General features: G+C 41.7%; 1 protein-coding gene across 2 annotated transcripts in view; it reads left to right on the top strand.

Annotated features, from left to right (window-relative positions):
* Nucleotides 1-10752: 10752 nt before the first annotated feature.
* The window catches only part of LOC108792794 (synaptotagmin-2-like), a 50930-nt gene continuing 42447 nt past the window's right edge, over nt 10753-19235 (top strand). For both annotated transcript variants that reach the window (XM_018563651.1, XM_018563652.1), the window contains exon 1: nt 10753-10850. The gene's annotated coding sequence lies outside the window, so the exon portion shown is untranslated. The remainder of the gene's footprint in view (nt 10851-19235) is intronic.

Raw genomic sequence — 19235 nt, 5'->3', positions numbered from 1 at the left:
ACGGGCACAGTGAGGTGTGAGGCGGTTGTACTGCGTCGGATCTCGCTGTGCTAAAGGAAAGTACTGCATGCAGTATTTTTTCAGCACACACCACCGCATTCCCACCTCAACGTGGTACTGTGAATGGCGTCCATCCATGACAAGGCAAATTGCCTTGTCTTGCGTTGGGTCTGTGCTGGAAAAAAATGCCAGCGCAGCCAAAATGCATCTAGTGTGAATTCACCCTAAAACATGTGGTGGATCGTGGTTGGGAATCTTAAGGTACATACAATGAATAAGACAGGATGTATTAGGAAGGGAATTCAACAGTTGAAAAATAAGGATATTGTTATCAGACCAGCTGATAAGGGGGGGGTAGTAGTGTTATATTGGATAAGGGTGATTATGGAAGTGAAATGGAGAAACTTTAGGGGAATAATAAGACATATAGAAGGTTACAAATGGACAGTAAAGACAAGGAATAGGAACTGCATCTTGGATAAAAAGGAGGCAAAATATCTAGTTACCCACTTTAGAAAAAATATCAGACCCCACTAAATAAAGAATAATCTATTTTAAAATCTTTAGGGTCACGAGAGAACATATACTAACCTCCTCCCGTGACCCAAAGCTCAGTATAAAACTAAGAGCGCCGCAGCCAGTACGGATCTCGACATTACTGTCGAGATCCACCCAGGTGCGTGTTAGCTGAACCCGCAAGAACAAACACACAAAAACTATGCTGCCTTGGTGTGAACGGGGCCTTACAGCCCATTGTCCATAGCAGCAAATACAATTAGAAATAAAATAAATACATAAGCAGACAGAATCTGGTGCAGTTGCCCATATTAAACAATCCGCTTCTCTCTCTAGTTTGTTCAGTTTTGATTTATTTCCCCCACACTAGCTTACAAGCAGCAAAATAAATGAGAGGATGTTGTGGATTGGAGCTTCATGTTGCATCATCCAATCCAATTGTGTGTAACACCACTGTACAAAAAAGGTTCCCAATGTGTGTAGTAAACAATGATTATCAATACTGAACAGATGGTAAATTCCTCCTGTGCAAATGCACCCACAAACTGTAAAGAAATTCCATGTCTGATTTAAACTCCAACACCTTCATGCTCTCCATTCCCTGAATAAGATTCAAAGATAATGCAACCTTTCATTAATGTAGGGTTTAAATATGCTTATTAATATACACACGAGGGACTTGATTTTGTTAATGTCTATAGACATTTAATTTTGTTGCTCTAGAGGGTTCTAGGGGTTACCAAAAATTATTTAGTCAAATTTGCGAACAAAACAGTTTTTTCACTGATTTGTTGTAATATTTATTGTTAAACATAACATATATAAAAAGTGTTCCTGTACTCCTCGGCCTCCTGATGCCTCTGCATCTCAGGGATGAAAGTAGTTGACAGAGCTTCCTGGTGGCTATAGGACACCAGCATAAGGCCGTCCTGCTTCTGCTTGCACAGTGCTTGGTCTACAAGGCCATGCAGTGTGTGTTCAAGCAGAAACACTAGGGGGATGGTGTTGCTTATTCTCACCTGCTCATGGCTCACTCCTCAAAGGGGGCCAAAATTGTGATGGTGTCCTGTATAAACAGCCAGTGCTGGAGTGAAATAAACTCAAGCTCCCAGAGTCTGTTCTTGTCCTATAGTCATAGAGGTACTCTCTAAAACTGAACTCTAGGTAAATATAAAAGACTCATTAATACATCATTGCAATACAAATACAGTGCTGTACATAATATTAAAATATGAACAACAAACTTATATTTATAATCGATTATGTCGATTAGTTGTTGCAGCCCTATATGCATGAACAACATGCGTCTCATAGAATCCACAAATTTCAATAAACAACCCACCAAATAGTGTAACGTGAAAAAGAGTCAATACAAAAAAATGATGGGCAAGTCCACAAAAAAAGGAGTGTGTATTGAGTTCACATAAACCACTGTGTTCCCTGCACCTCCTCAACACTCACCAGAAGGAGTGTGACCTTGTATAATCAATACTAAGGTCAGATGCACTTTGGTACAGTAGTGGTTACACTCATCTTCTAACTAAACAGTTGCTGGTAATCACAGGATGCAAGGATCTTCTTCCAAGCTGTGTGTTCCCCAACATTCTTTTCATTTATCATTTATTTCATCCTCAATATTCCAATATATAAGACATAAGTAACGTAAATCGGTAAAAGTGTTTATGATAGAAAAAACAATACACTTACATAATATCAGATATAAAAGGACCAAACAAAATGAGTCATCCAAGGAGCAAGCGCTACTCAACACGTTTCATCTATCTCCACTTTTTCAAGAGTGACGCCCATTAATGTCAATCGATTAGTGTATGTATACACATAGATTTCCTATAGTTTGTAAGAAAGGCACTGGTTTGTACTTAGGAGTTTCCAGTATATGCAGATTTATTGTGAATAATCATAAACAGTCTCTTTCAATAGGGTGCTTTCTCCCTATTTAACAAGGCAGCTTCTGGCAGCAGTAACACAAAATAAAAAAGGCCTACTCCAACTTAGGAGTCTAACTAACAGTAGGAGTCTAACTAACAGTAGGAGTCTAACTAACAGTAATTTCCCTGACTACTTATTTTTTCTATTCTGACATCGATCGTGTCAGAATAAAGAAAAAAAAGGACACAGCAGTGTTTGTTTCCTTGGCGGCCGGGAGCAGGAGACTCCTGGTGCGCCAGGGAGAGTTAGCTGTTTTGGAGATCAGTGTCCCTGGTTAGCAGGTAACCAGGGACGCTAATCTCACTGCAAGTGGCCGGAGCCAGCCGTAAGATCACGGCTGGCTCCGCCCAGCTGTCAGAAGCAGGCTGAAGGCTAATTAATAGAGCGAGGAGGTGTACCTGTTGGGGCAATACTTAACTCCTTCCTAGCCAGGGAAAGTTGCCCCTCTCAATCTTTCACTGACATACACAAAGTCATATACCCTGTCACAAGTTCCACTCCCAATCCACTATACTTCTGCCCGGAAGTGATGTAAAAAATGGAAGTATAGCCTCTGGAGGTAAAAGAAACATTACATTGTGGGATCAGAAATAATGTGAATAACATTATGATCGGGAAAACAAATGTACCCCCTGGAAGTTAAGCTGCTCATCGAAGCCCAGAGATGGATCCACAGCGAGTCCTAACCCCAAGAAAAATGATGCCTCAATTTATATCGGATAAAAAACCTGTACCGCAGGACCGGAAGTGACGTAAATGACGTCATGACCGGAACAACTTGTATAATCACCTGAAATCTCACTGATCCTGGAGTAGTCACAGCAGAACCGGAAGTCACGTCATCTGGAGTCACTACCAGAAAACATCCCAGGAAGTATGCTAATAAATATTACCAGGAAGTGGCTGACAACTATGGGACCACTGCTCATAACAACTAAAAACTATAAGCCACATATAAAAAGTTTTTCAAAAACTATAAATACACATATTTATATACAGTATAAATATAAATTAAAATAAGGCAAAATAAAAATTCCCTTTCTAAAACTGCATAACCTTAGGCCAGTAAATAAATAAAGCCAGCAGATATATAAAATCCCAGAGCAAATCCAATTGTTCGATATGAGTTATGGTCCAATTCAATATTCAGACCCTTAGGTGTGAGAGTTTCTAACTCAAATATCCATTTTGCTTTGTTTTTGGATATTTCCCTTTTGAGATGGGAGCCCCTCCAGTTCTGACATACTCTTGTCTATACCATAAAACCGAGGATACTCGGATCCATTTTATGAACTTTCCTAAAATTATTGGAAACACTAGGATTTTTTATTCCTTTTTTTATATTATTGATATGCACCCCTATCCTTTTCTTTATCCTAAGAGTTCTGATGCCCCTTCCTATATATTGGAGTCCATCAGGACATTCCAATATGTATGTTACATAAGTACTCTAGTACAGTATGAGATAAAATGTTTAATGGCATATTCTTTATTGGTAACCTTGGAGATAAACAAAGTAACTTTTCTTTTGTCCACTTTATTTTTCCTAGCTACCTGGCAGGCAGTGCATGTTTTGCATGGGAAAAAAAAATATCGTTTGAAAAGGTGCTTGCAGTTTTTGTTTGAGGGTGAACTACATTATTTACCAGATTCTGGTCCAAACTTTTAGGTCTTCTATGCATCTCCTCTTGATCCGATCATCTTCTTTCCAGTAGTTTTCAGGAGTCCCTCCAGCGCTGATGCCGGTCTCTGACCCAGCGCTGTCGGCTGTGTCTTCTGTGCCCCATGGTGTTTGTGAGCGTGCACGCTGCTGGCCTGCGTACATTGACATACCCTGTGTCTCTCCTCTTCTCCCGGCCGAAGATCTCTACTGCACATGCGCCCGCCCCATGATCCTTCACGGCCGCTCGAGAATCTTCAGATCTTCGAACAGGAGAGAGCAGCAGAGACACAGGTAAGTAATAGCCTGTTTGGTAACTTCTTTTAATTTTTTTTAATGTTTTTGCATATATCTACTGCTTGCTAGAAGGTTTAATTATACTTTAGGCCTGGTTCACACTGAGCGTATTGTCTCAGCTGATTCAGCGCGAAAAAAGCTTCGCCAAACAAATCCCATTCATTCTTATGGCCCCTGTTCACACCTGATCGTTTTGTTGCAATAAGTAAAACATTTTGCCTACTAACATCAATGTATCACTATCTGCCTGTAAAAATGCATGGCTTAATGCACGCTCGTTTGTAAGCGTAAAAAACGTGCAACCAAAACGCTTGTTTTCATGCGCGAAGACACTGATGCTTAGATGTGAATCAGGCCTAAAATCTTTTTAACTTCTCTGTATTGGACACTAAAATAAATAAATAAATGTAATACATTATATTCAATCTCCTTTCTTCCTTTTGTTGGCTCTTATCCACTGTCAACGTATCCTTGTCCATTCAGAATACTTCTTCCTTTAGTTTATTAAGCTGGTCCCTTCCAAAACCTTTTTCTTGAAATCTGGTCCCTAAAAGCACCATTTGGGGCATTGTTCGTTAAAAATACATTCACTTTCTCATTTTGCCATAAATATATTTGCAAAACTTGGAGCAAATTTTGCTCCCATTGCCACACCCTTTTTTTATGCAAAAAAAAAGAAATCTCACCATACCAAAAATAGTTCCTATCTAGGGAAAATTCCAAGCAATTAATAAGTTCAATCTGATCCTTAGGTAGTGTAGATAAACCTTTAAAAGCCCATTGCATGGCCCTAAGGCCATCTATATGCATAATGTTGGTGTACAAAGACACCACATCTGCTGTGACTATATACCAATCATTTCAAGATCTTTCAAGTTTTTGAAGAACTTGTTTACTGTCTCTTGAATAGGAAGTGATCTATATACCCTCCTAACCTTAAGTGGATAGAACTGATACCACTAATATTGATTCTTCCAGGAGGTTTGACTGGATCCTTGTGTAGCTTTGGTAAATTGTAAATAATCGTGATCCTTCTTAAATCTGGAACCTAATATTTGGTTTCGTATTTATCTAAATACATTTCCTACCAATTCTTTGAAAACATTTTTTTATAGGGTCTCCAGAAAGCCTCACATAAGTGCCCTTATCATTAATATATCATCAGCATCTTTGTACTTTCTCACTTTCAAAGCTCTTAGATCTCCTTCCACCATCTGTTTAAATACTTCAATATTGTGATTAGCAACATTTTGATGGCTGAAGGTAGATAGATTCCTTAAACCAGTGTGCATGCAGCTACTGCCTAAAGATTTAGCCTTAGTAGTAGGTCTAATACTTCTACTTGCCTTGTTGTTTTGTCAAGGAAGTACTACTAAGGTTAAAGATGCCAGCACCTGGGACAGCCTTTTTTTTTTCAATTAAATTTTTTTCCTTCCTGCCTTCCCAGCAGCCTCATGTCTTTTTCTCATGGAGTCTTCCTCTTGTCTCCATTCCACATCTCCATCATCAGTACATCATTAAATACATTTTTAACATGCAAGTAGTATACGTATTTGAATTTGACCCAGTATCAGCCTCTTACAGTGTCTGTATAGCAGATCTGAATTGTTAGAGGAAGTAGCAGTACAATAAGCCAATCATTCATTGTGCTGACAGGAAGCATGCTCATAGGAAGAGAAAGCAGAGTGACAGAGATAGGAGCTCATCACTCTTGTCCATTAACAAACTAAAAATGTTAGATAAGGGCATGGGCTCAGAAGTGACTTGATTGATGTTGGAGATCAGACTTCTAGGGGCATAATAATTACTGTGGGATAATCATTGCACTTTTGAAGTTTAGGACATGGGTTAGGCAAGGCACATGTGTGATCTTGCCCAGCCAAACGGCAGCTAGCAAGTTTTTGCCATTATCACACATGACCTGGCCTGGCTGCAGCTAGCATGGGATGTGCCACCAGGTCTAGACCTGGGTCTTGCGAGCTGCTAGCAATTCTGGTCTGGTGTCCCCCAGGCATGAAAGCTGCATCCACTGCTTGGGGGCAAAAATGGAGATAAATCAAGCACATTCACAATTAATGATGTTGAACTGGATGGAGGGAACTAATGGTGCCAGTGCTAGGTGTGCAAGCTCTTGAATCAGGCAGAGGTGTCCTGTGTAATACAACAGAAAAAAACAAAAGGAGCGCTTCAACCTAACACAAATGCTGGTGATAGGAACTAGAGTAATAGCTGACCGTTACTAGCTGTCTGTGGGAAGACTTCAATAACAATGTAACAAGTGTCCTGATTATGTGCAACTGTCCAAACAAGACTAAAAAGAATGGCACTCTCTTGATGAAGGGATGATCAGCGTCCTTAGTCAGAAATACTGCTATGATTGTAGAAGGCAGAGTCCTCAAGACTGCAGTGTATAGTCCTCTTCTGTAATGCTAGGAGCAGCCCTCTGATGGTCTGTTCTGGCTAATTAATTACTGGCTGGATTGATAGGAAGAATCAAAGAACTTGTCATGACTGATGCGACAGAGAGCTGGATGGAGCTCAGCGATGCAGAAGGTGGTTCTCGTCGGAGCAGTGAAGGTGGCAGAGCAAGCTGGCCAGATTAAGCCGTGATAGCTGTAGTGGGGAAAAGACGCCATGCACTGTGTATCTGACAGTGTGGCGGCTGGCTGATGCTGCACGGAGGGGAAACCTTGATCCTGGGAGAAAATGTGCACAAAGCAAGAAGGAGACGAGGAAGAGAAGGAATGCAACACAGTGCTAGAAATGTGAAGGATCGCATAGCGTAGGCAACGCGTTTCGGCTTGAGAAAGAGGCCATGCCAGATGATCTATGCTAGTGAAATTTGGTTTCATAACTTTGGTTACATTAATAAAAAATATACATGTATATGTATATATATATACAGAGAGAGAGAGATGTGTTATGGGACACTCATTGCAGGCACACCATGCACTCCTGGCTTAGGAGGTACAGGGGGCCAAAGACACACATTACCTCTTCTGAGGGAGGCATAAACAAAACGTATGTCAAGTCTGGTATCTATACAAAGCTAATTTCATAACCCACAATGATTTAAAATTCATCAGGTGGTAGCATGTGGATGCATACAAATATTGCTGCTTTTGTGGAACTGACGTTATGGGAGGGCTATGTGAAAGATAATAAAGCACTCTTCAGCCCTCCTGTCTTAACTACCCAGGCTTTTCTAATTGGGTTGGGGGCTGGCTTATTGACACCCTCTAGAGGGCCCACAAAAAGCTGCTGCAGGAGGCAGCTTTGAGCTCTTGTGTACCATTGTGTACCATCAAAAAACGCTCTCATTGACCATCAAGAACAGAACATCTGCCAAGCCTTGTTTCGAGAGAGTCAATGCCAGATTCCTTTTCTGCTTCATTGACTGACTTCATTGACTGGACTCTGCTGGAACCCATAGAACCCAGGCCTGTGCTAAGTAATTTCATTCTTATTCACTTTTAGTTTTGCTGTGATATTTGTCTCTTTTCTGTAACATCTTTTTTGCATATTTTTCTGCAACTTTTCCTTTATTAAAAATGATTCTTTAAAATCACTCTATACTCTAAATAAGAACGTGTCCTTGTCTTTATGAAGATCGCTAGCATTTTGTAAAACCTATTATATTTCTGTCTGGAGGGACAGTGGACGTCACAGGCATTTCTTAAGTTGAGAACTGTCACAGCATTTCCTGGGAACTGTGAGAGGGGAATTTATCAAAACTGGAGCAGACAAAATCTGAAGCTTTTCCCCCTGGTAACAAAGTAGACTATTTCTTCAGTTTGTTAGATTAATTCAAGATTTGAAAATGAGAGAGAGGGCTGATTGGTTGCCATGCACAGCTGCTCCAGATTTTGTCTGCACTAGTTATGATAAATTTCCCTCTGAGGGCTTGTTCACACCGAAAGCGTGTGCGTTCCAGAGTGGTAGCTGCTTGAAAGCACCGCGATTGCTAAGAAACTTCCCCCCGCGTTCTAAGGCAGGAGGGTGCGTTACGGTGCATTGAATTCAATGGCACAGCTTCCACGTCCCCCGCCCGCAGTGCGATTGGATGCGTGGCAAAACTTTGCCAGCATTCCATTCCACTGCAAACGCATGCCCCCGCCACGCCCCCTCCCGCCCCAGAACACGGGGGGAAGTTTCTTAGCGATCGCGGTGCGTTCCAGATGCTACTGCTCTGGAACGCACATACTTTCGGTGTGAACAAGCCCTGAGTGTTTACATTAAAACATTATTTGCTATTATTTGTGTGTGTAAAGGGTTCACTGCGGAGCTAACCAGCCCCAGTGACGATCACTCTCAGTCTGCTGGCCTTAGATTGTTGTCCCTTTAGCTTAAAAATCTCTGTGCAAGGTGAGGCTAAGAGTGGTATTGTCACATCTTGGTGGCAGCACAGTAGGATTGGAACCGCGTACCATCACATATTGGTCAGAAGGTTCATCCAGTGTACATTGAACAATATATACCATCCCTGCCCATGTTTACTGAAAACATGGCCATGAACTGACGGAAGGGGGCTGTTTCTACCAATCAATAGAGGAGCAGTTGAAGTGCTAGCAGCCTAACTGAGATGGTATTTAGACTAACCGTAAGGGTGGACTAGGGACAACTTCTTTTTCTCTTCCTCCCCAACAGCAGAAGTGAAACCTATTGTGTTATCGTTGCTGCTGGAGATGGTGAGGTTAGTGTTGGCAAATGTGTTGCTGAGGTTCCAGAGTTCACTTGACCATCCTTTGTCTTACCTTTTAAAGAAGAAATCCAGGATCCTCGTATCCTTGCATTTGCAGGTCCCCCTCGGTTAACCACAGTGAAAAAAAATAATAAAGCCAGGGGAGATTTATCGGAGCTGGTGACACAACGTTGTGAATTATATTCTTAAAAACGTGATTCTATTAGATAAACAAGATTCCTTAATGTCTCTTGAGGGTGGCTCACTCTTTCTACGCATTTCATGCTCACTGCGCTTCCTCATGAAAGAGGAGGTTTAATGTTTCTTAAGAAAGAACAGCCAAACAACCATTACACATTATGGGTTATTCCATTTAACATAGTCATTCTAGAGAAACATACCAGTTCAAAAAGCAACGTGCAGAGTGTGTATTTAAAGAGTGGCAGGCCCCAGAACCCGCACGTCAAGTCAGATCACCCACCCGGACAGGCAATCCCACTATTGGGAGGACCCAGGGGGATGGGCATATAATATACTGTATCTTAAAATAATATATACAAAAGCATTGTGTGCTATGCTCACTATAGAAACACAATAAACGGTCAAGAAACCTGATACATACCAGTTGTGTAAGCATCTATACACCATTACCTGGTAAGAAGGCATCCCCATGAAGTCAAGTCTACAATGCAATCAGAGAAAGCACCAAGAGATCGTACTAGCCAATACCCAAAAATACTGGAATGCCAGAAATCCAGCAACATAGAACTCAGTTCATATAAATACCTTATATGCAGAAACCAAGACGTCTACAGCGCCAATCCACATGCCAAAAGCACCGCTCGACAATCTCCCCTTTCGCTGCTGACCACAAGGCCACCTCTGATGGTTAGGGTTCTTTTGGCAAACTCCCCCATTATTGGGCTTTCAGAGCTGCTGACCATGGTAAAAAAAATTGCCTGACGAATTGAGACAAGAATTCTCCGGGACCCTGCTGATTTGCTGCAAATCCAAACCTCATACTCAAAAATGCACCCCATTTTTTCCCCCCATCAACGTAGTATTTATTCTGTAGATAAAGCACTGCGCAAACTGTTGGCGCTATATAAATCCTGTAAAATTAAAATAATAATAGCCCAAGCCCCACAATTTCAAAAGGACAGCTTGGTATCTGAAATGCGCACACACACACACACACACACACACACACACACACACACACACACACACACACACACACACTAAGGTTCCCATACATGTGGGATGCAGTCTTGGACTCCTTATTTTTATACATCACTGCATGGAGACCAGCTCCCTGGCTTCATGGCTCAGCAATCTACAGTGGCAGTGTATATTCTCTATAGAAGAAGAGACAGTAAAATCGAGAGGTAGGGAGAAGGAGAAATCATCTATGTATACATTGAATCCTCTTACATTACAGCTAGTCATATAAGAACTACTCACTTATACTGAGTAAAAAAAAAAAAATCGGTAAAGGTGAATGATTTCCTTCTGTTACCATCTGGGTCACTGCTGATCCCAGTGGGACTAGTTTAGCATCTTAGGAGGCCGAGAGTGACCAATCGGGAGCAGGATGCAGGGAGACGTGTGAGGAATAGGAATTAGGAGAAGGGAGAGAGAGGGAGGGGAGAGGGAAGGAGCACGCGTGTCTCTGTACTACTGCAGACAGAGTTGCAGATAACCGGGGGAGAGAGAGACAAGCAGGACAAGAAACTCCATATACAGGTAAAGCCCAGCAAATATGCCGTCTTCTCTGATGACCGATCGACTGCTCCAATAATCAAATGCATGCTGTCATCTCTTTACCTGTCATCACAGTAATGCGCCCGACTTTTGTTTTTCCTGTCTGTCTGTCTAGGAGTTGAAGGTGTTAATGTTGGGGTGGTGGGGCCACACTGCAGATGTTTGGCACCGAATCGGTTAATGACACTGGGCGTGTTCTGGCTCTGCGGTTTTGCCCTGCCTTTAAACATCTCTACGGTTTTTTTTTTAGTTTTTGCTCTGCAAAAATTCTGCAGCATCAGCACCATGCTATCCCCTTCCCCCATCCGTTCTCCAAAGGCGGATCGGTCCCAATAAATCACTAATGGAAGAGTAGCATTAAACACCACGAAGGCATTCTAGCTTCATGTCATTGTTGTCCTATTCATTTGTCTACATAATAAAACTCGAAAGACACCCCGATGACACTGCTGAGTTATCTGTCATGATAATGAATGGAAGGAGAGCATGATTGGGCTGGGATCCACACTGCAGACTCCGCATTCCCCATCCTCTGGGTTCTGATGATTGTGCATTGTACTTTACCTTTATGACAGGCAGGACAGCCAACACCTGTCTATATACTACTCACCCTAGAGCAGGCTGACTTTGCCGCATTTCTGCTCCTGTAGGTTACTCTTCCTATAGGTATTGAACGAGAGATTCCCCATTTGACTTTGAAAAGTCCAGGGGACACCCCTCTCTTCGTCCTACTTGGCTGGGGGGATTTCTCGCCTCTGTAATAGAGATGGAAAGATAGAGACTTTGCAGCATAGCCTGGAGTTTGTAGTTGTATTGTATTGTATTGTATAGAATTGTATTATATTGCATTGCATTGTAATGTATAGTATTGTATTGCATAGTATTGTATTGTATTATATTGTATTGTATTGTATTGTATTGTATTCACTCCACTGTGAATTTTAGCAGAATGATTCTGATTTCTATATGTGTTCACAGGAAATACAATAAGTCTCAGTAGACAGGATTTATAGAATGTGGAGGTAATGCATAAAACCACACTTGACTGGATACTCAGCACTTCAATTAAACATTAATGCAGGATTGGTTTGAGTGTAATACAGAAAGCGTCAGCACTGCGTTTTAGAGATTGCATACTGTAAATATTGATACTGAAAGGTTTGTACTTCAGTCCAGGAACTGGTAATGGCAGTACTGTATGTCACTATTCACCTTGGAGAAATAATTAATTTCCATCACGGTTTACTCTGTGTGAATTCTATCCTATTTCTTACACTTTTAGGACTATAATTATCGATGTATCCTTTTTAGGATATTTGACAGATACTGCATTTGTTTCTATTATGACTATAGTCTATTCTACTGGTTTGGTTTGTTGCCTAGATCATTTTTACAGCATACACTAGAGATTATGTATGTGGGCCCATTAACCAGTTTTTGCTGTGTATTAGATCAGCGGTCGCCAACAGAGAAAATGTTGGTGGTCCGCAGAAAAATCTGGACATTATTTGCATTTTTTATGTTTTATTAATAATAAAACAAAAATAATATTCTAAGAAATTCTTATATTCTGAAGGACAATTTTCGCCTTTATATTGCGCTAAATTCACAAACTGTACTAGAGAGGGGGAAACAAGAGAGGCGCAGCGTGACGTCCGGTTAGTCTTAAGTTGTATGAGGCAAGCCGTATGCTTGACTCATACAACCGTTGCCGAGTCATACGCTTCAGTATTGTTTCGATCAGGGGTGGACTGGGCCGGGGGGCAGGGAGGCAATTGTCCCCCGTGCCCCTCTGATGCCGTGCAGGCTGGGCCGCCATTGAAGCGGCACGGAGGTTCCAGGGTTGTCTCTCACTGACTCAAGCAGCAGCTGTCACAAGGAATGCACGGCTCTCAGTACAGGCAGCCAGTGATCTGAGCATTTACGATTTTGTTATAATTAAATAAGCATTTATAATTTTGGTATATTAAATAGGTGCATTTCATATTAATAAAATGGAAGTTCTCTGATTATTTTTTTACAAATGTATTTATGTTTTTAGAAAATTCATATTAGTGGTCCGCGGGATTTAAAATGATGAACTTAGTGGTCCAAGAGGTCCGAAAGGTTGGCGACCGATGTATTAGATTACACCCTGAGGTCCTGCTATGTCTTCCAAAGCTGGGCATACACTGCTCGAGTCCAGCTGACATGGTAAAAATTCAAGCAGTGCATGGCCCGTTCAGTACCTCTCTCCGTTTGACAAGTCGATTTTTCGATTGACTTTCGTAGAAGGGAGCCAGTCCAAAAATTCTTAGCAGAACAGGGAATGCAGCAAATCAGCTGGAATCCCTGTCCGGATATTCTGACAGCGGCACACCTGCTGCTGTCAGAATTCAATAAATGGGGGGGATTACCTCAACCACCTTGTTTAGCTTTGATGGGGGAATTAAAAAAAACAATAATTGTATGGCCAGCTTTAAGCCCCTTTCAAATGGGCTGATCAGGAGAGAATCCGTGCACAGATCCTCTCCTGATCACAGCGGTACGGATCAGATGTCACAGCTGTGACATCCGTGTCCATACAGTCTTTTCAGAACATTGAAACTGCCAGACCCCATGAGTGTCTATGGGGAATCTGATGTAAACGGACATGAACAAATTCTGCAAAATGGGTTCCTGATTCCCCCCCCCCGTGTTTGCTCATCTGCTTTTAGGGCCCATTCACACCACATCCAGATCATCTCCAGACCAGACCAGATTGTTCCCAGACCCAAAATGCATCCTAATGTATCCCTATGTTATTTCTGGTCTCTTCACACCAGCGCAGTCCATTTCAGACCAGACCAGAAAAATACCGCTTGTCTTATTTTGCTAGTCTGGAATACACAGGAACGGATAAAAACGCATCAAAAACATATACAATGCATTTGACCGCACCTGTAGGACCATTTTAAGCTAAACAAAAAAAATTAAAATTAAAAAATTCCATACGTGGCAAAATCGTGGCAAAATCGTGGCAAAAACACGGCAAAACTCAATGCACTGCGTTTCAAATCAGGTGCTGATATAGTCCAGAAAATGGTGTGAACCTGCCCTCAGGATGCCATTATCTAGTAATAAAATTCCAATAATGCTCAGTCAAAAGACTCGAGCAAAGAGTCCATGAAACCACTTAAGACCTCTACTTCCTGTCCACCCACAAAGTGGGCGACATTACCCCAACAAAGGATGACCGCGACAAGCCCAAGATACGGGCGGGAGGGCGGGAAGCAAATTCCAGGCAATCCAGAGGTGAAGCTGATCCGACTACTCCTGCTGAACTGTGTGGTAAAGATGAACTGCCCAGTAACTAAGGCCAGTTTTTATACACTTAATGACACCACAATTGGCCAGCTGATTTCCCTCAGAAACGAGAAGACCAATCCATATGCCATCTGTCCAGGGATTCTGCACGGTGACAGCCGCAACCATTGATAAGCGTCATATCGTTACCTTTGATTCTGCCCAGATACAGCTATGCCCCTAGCAACCTGAAAATAGAAAAAAGAGCCAGCAGCGTATCCGACAACATACCACATACATTTTTTTTTTAATTAATTGACCTTTTATATAAAACCAATGCTTATGATTAAATTACCTTATTTAATACGTCTTATTGTTTTGGAAGTGCGACAATCCCATGGGGCCACTACTCCTATACGTCCTTTTTCGTGGCCCTAACATTCTCCCTGGACGCATCGATTGTGCATCCAGGGAGAGTGTTTTCTAACCGCATGTAATCATATCACATACCATTACATGCGGTGTGCAGGCATTTACATGCAGCTGCTGTCACCTGATCATTTACTTGAATGGATGACAGCTGTCACTTGTAAACGCCAGATGAGGCATTCCTGCTGCAGGAAACACAAGTTCCTGACGCAGGAATCCCTAATTGCAGATATGAATCGATGTGTCGAGTGGCCCCCGATTGAATTGATTTTGAGACCCCTGATCTAAAACAAAGCAAAAAAGTTTTGGCTATACAGCTAGATTGTAGCTTAACGTGAAAGAGAAGAAAATGAACAAGAAAATGAAAGTGAACTTATCATTTATCACTTCATGGGACTCCCAGTTCTACCGTATTTTCAGGCTTTGCATTGCTCCTTTGATTTTGCTATTTGTGAACTGGGTGTTTACTTGATGGCACCCTTGCATTTTGTGATTTTCCTATCGCAGCAATTGATTTATTTTATCAAGCTATTTGGAGAGAAAAATATCTCATCAACCAAATAGATGCTCTGTTTATTGTTTTTGTAATATACAGGAAGAATCTAATTAGCTGTTATTGCCATTAGTCAGTTCAGTCTTTTGACCTTTGCTATACTAGGTCACGGACAAGAGTCATCAGTTCAGTCAAGGTTCACGGATACAAAAAACTGAATCACTTTACAGTTTGCACATCCGTTGTCAGTTGAGTTTGCATCCATTTTGGTTATTATAGAAAATTCCCATGATTCTTTGCTTTCCCCCAGCATGCATTGAGCTTGCCAAGCTGCATTACGACATCAGTAACAAAAAACGGACATGACCTGAACTGATGTAAACAAATCAGTTTACAACAGGTTACATTAGTCCTCGTCAGTCAAAACGGAGAGCTGATCCATCTCAAATTGTGGACCTGAAATTACACTGATGTTTCCTGATGTAAACTGATGGTCATCAGTTTTTATCCACACTGCTATAGAGATGCATTGTTGTCCGTTTTTCATCTGCCAATGGAGGGTTAAAAACCTGACAGTCTGTGAAAGGTGCCTTGTACTAGTTTTGATGCAGATGGTTAATTGTTACCAATAAATGCTTGTGTAGCAAACAAATTAATATAACTTTAAACACATTCTGTATAATCTGATTAGAAGTTATGTTGAACTCAAGGCATAGCAAAACAATAAAAACACAAATCAATGTACTCCCTGTATTGATTAAAAAGCATTAAAGTTAACATGTGTAAAAAAATAATTAGTGTGTAGTCATGTGGCACTTTTTTTAAATGCTAGGTTTGTTTGCTATCTATATTTTAGAGAACTCTGTGTTTTGTGGTTCCTGAGCCAGTCTGGAACTATTCTGCAGATGTCTGCAAGCCAGTGGCCACTTTGCGAGGTTAGGTGAGCCCCACAGGCGAAACATGAGGGCCTAATTTCTCCTTGAGGGTTAGTTCACACCATAAGCAGTGCGTTCCAGTCCGATTCTGGCCGGAACACACTGCCTCGCATTGCGGCCGGTTCACTTTTGTGACGGGCTGGAGGGGGCGTCACGTGCCATTGAAGTGAATGGCACCATAGCCACGCCCTCCAGCCGCAATGTGATCACCCGCACGGGATCGCAAGGCACCTTGTGCCTGCAGTGTGGTCCGGTGCAGTGCGATCAAAATGCTGCCTGCCTGGCAAAAGAGTGAGCCAGCCACAATGCGAGGTAGTACGCTCTGGCCAGAATCGGACCGGAACGCACTGCTTATGGCAGGGGTGTCAAACTCAATTTCATCGAGGGCCGCATCAACATTATGGTTGCCCTCAAAGGGTCTGTAAGACTCTGTAAATGTATCTAATCTTTATCATAATTGCCTCTGCATTCCATTATCACTGGTTTTAGTAATAACTTAATACCTAGATCTGAAAGTAGAAGTCTAGGAAATGGCCTGCTGTGCCGGATACGGCCCCTGGGTCTTGAGTTTGACACATGTGGCTTACGGGGTGAACTAACCCTGAAATCTGTTGGCTTAAGCAGACAAATTTCAGGCCCTGGGGAAGGGATTTACAGCTTATGCCATATGTGGAAAGAGAAGAGGATGATATTTCAGAATCAATCTAGTAAAGGCTGGTATTCAGATGGACGTAAAATACAAAAGGGAAGATTTGTTAGTTTTAGGTTACATTAGGAAATTTTAATTGTGCCTTAGTAGTACCATGAAAAATTTATATTTTTGTCTTTAATTTCTCCTGAAAAATGACATTGCACTTCTTGGCATGTGAGTGTGCCTAGACACCCACAGTGTCTTTGGCATTATAGCTGCATGTCTGCAGGGTGAGATCTAAGACTGAATACCAGTGTACCAGTACCAGTGTAAGAAGATTTGGCACAAGATTTGATATCACTACTTTGCTGCTCACTTTTCTCATTGGTAGAGACTGTGACATGAGGAAGCCAAGCCCTGCCTCTACCAAGATGACCACCCAAAAAGATACACAGTGCAAGGCCTGATAAAACAGTAATGGGGAAAGATCAGCTGAAGGATTACCACACTTGGTGCAGGTGACTAATCCATTGCCCTCTGACTGCCTTTAGTTGGGAACAGCCTCCAGAGTTTGGTCCCTCTTTAAGACTCTGGAGGGCTTTTTTTTATAGCAAAAGGCAAGGCAATGGCTTACTTCTTACTGAACAATTGGTGGCTGCTTTTGTCTTACTGGACAAAAATGTGTGTCTGCTGTGTTTTGTTCCCAGCTGGCCAAGTCAGTATGCCTTACATCGGCTACATTTACCCTGCAGTAAGCTCATGGTAGTTTCAGTGACCACTGACTGCTGTCTGTAAATGAGTAGCTGTCACCAGCAGCTGATAAGCTGCTGGTGACAGCTATCCATTGTAAATCATACACCCCCCTTCTGCCGCTCTCTCCTCCCCGCTGGGTGCCAGCTGCATGCTCTGGTCTGTCCCCCTTGCAATCCCCGCTCCTCTCCCCATCTGTATCAGCAGGGGCAGCAAGGATCGGAGGAGACACAGAGCCGATCCATCTGCTGCTGCCCAGTGGGGAGGAGTAAACTGCGGGAGGTAAGCAGCGACAGTTGAAGTGTCAGGATGCTGAGCGGACTATAAGCAAATATGTGAAATATTTGCCGATCCTTCCTTTCAAAACAAACATCGGAGTGTTTAGTACTGGCCACTCCAGTTTTTGTTCTTAACTGAGGAGATAGTGTTTGCTATGTCCCCAGTTATGAATGAACAGGAAGTGCTACACATCACCTCCTGTTCATTCATAACTGGGTACATAGTAACAAAAATAAAGAAAGAAATAAAGCTCCACCCTTCCCACACACACATAATATACACACATAATATACACATGTGCAACAGTGTGCCCCATATTGTGGTGTAAGTAATGCACATGCAATGTGGTGCAATGTTAGAACACATCGCAGTGCTTGATATTTTGTTTGCTTGCTTTTAAAATTGCTTTCAGGAAATATATGGTTTGGGGGCGTTTTACAAAATCTGAAAGCTGCAGTTGAAAGTTTTTTAAAAAAGGTGAAAAGTTGCAAAAATGGTCTGGCCAGCTGAGGTTAAAAGTGGAGCTTAGGGCCTGGCAGTGAAAGGGTTAAAGTGCACTAATCTTTTTATTGAAAAAATCTCATCAGTTATTGGTGTAGTTATGCCAGAGTCCCCAATGATGAAACCCAATTACTTAGATTGCAGTAGCATTTTAGCCGCTGGCCTCAGATGTTCCATCTCATTGCACTAATAGATTGAAACCTTGTGTATGCAATCATTTACATCCCAGTGTTTGCTCTGCCTGATGTCATCCCGTATCCAGTCTAGTTCACTATGTCAATTCTGACAGCTTTGTAACTCTTGGGGTGATGTGACAGAGTCACTTGAATAGTACATTTTTGGGTGTAAAGCTGTTTTTTAGAATTAAGAAAGCCTGAGACCATTTATAGTTACATCTACTGAAAGGAAAATGACTTGCTTTCTACATTGTAGTCCTGCCCATCTAGACAGAATGTGTGACACCTCAACTTGGACAATTGCCGCGCTGAGAAGTGGTTTTTGATGGACAGAAAATCAATTCTGACTTGATTCTGTTTTACAACTCAATGTACATATATATATTTTGTTCAAATGTATGGGCTTATTTAGCCAAACAGAATACTTCTAAAATAAAATATGCAATAGCCTATACAAACTAACAAAAAATATCTTTCACTTTCTGCTGTAAACTGGAATCTAATCGGCAGTGTTGCTGCCCTTTTCACTGCTATTATCAATAGCTCTGATAATGCTTCAGAACAGTTCTATACTATTTTAAGGCTAGCTTAGCATGTTAAGTGCAGTATTTAGACTGTTATAGGTATTTGCAGGCAGACCACTCCATTATATAAATAACTAAGCAGGTAGTCTGTGAGAAGTAACCTAATACCTGAGCTATAACCCCTGGACATTGGTTTTCCACTTAAATTTGATTAGGTTGGAAAAAATGCTGCCACTTTTTATGTATGCTGCTTGATAAAGCACATTTGTAGTTATTTATGGCTTGGGAAATTGTGGCTAAAATTCCTTTATCGGGTTTGGAAAAAAGCTTGGTGGAACTGTCACTTCTATGAGCTTTTGAGGGGCAATGCTTGACTTTGCTACTG

This window comes from Nanorana parkeri, unplaced genomic scaffold (genome assembly GCF_000935625.1).
Source record: "Nanorana parkeri isolate BGI_ZX_2015 unplaced genomic scaffold, ASM93562v1 scaffold683, whole genome shotgun sequence".
NCBI lineage: Eukaryota > Metazoa > Chordata > Amphibia > Anura > Dicroglossidae > Nanorana > Nanorana parkeri.
Note: the sequence above shows the minus strand (reverse complement) of the source record. Positions and strands in the feature narration are given on the sequence as shown.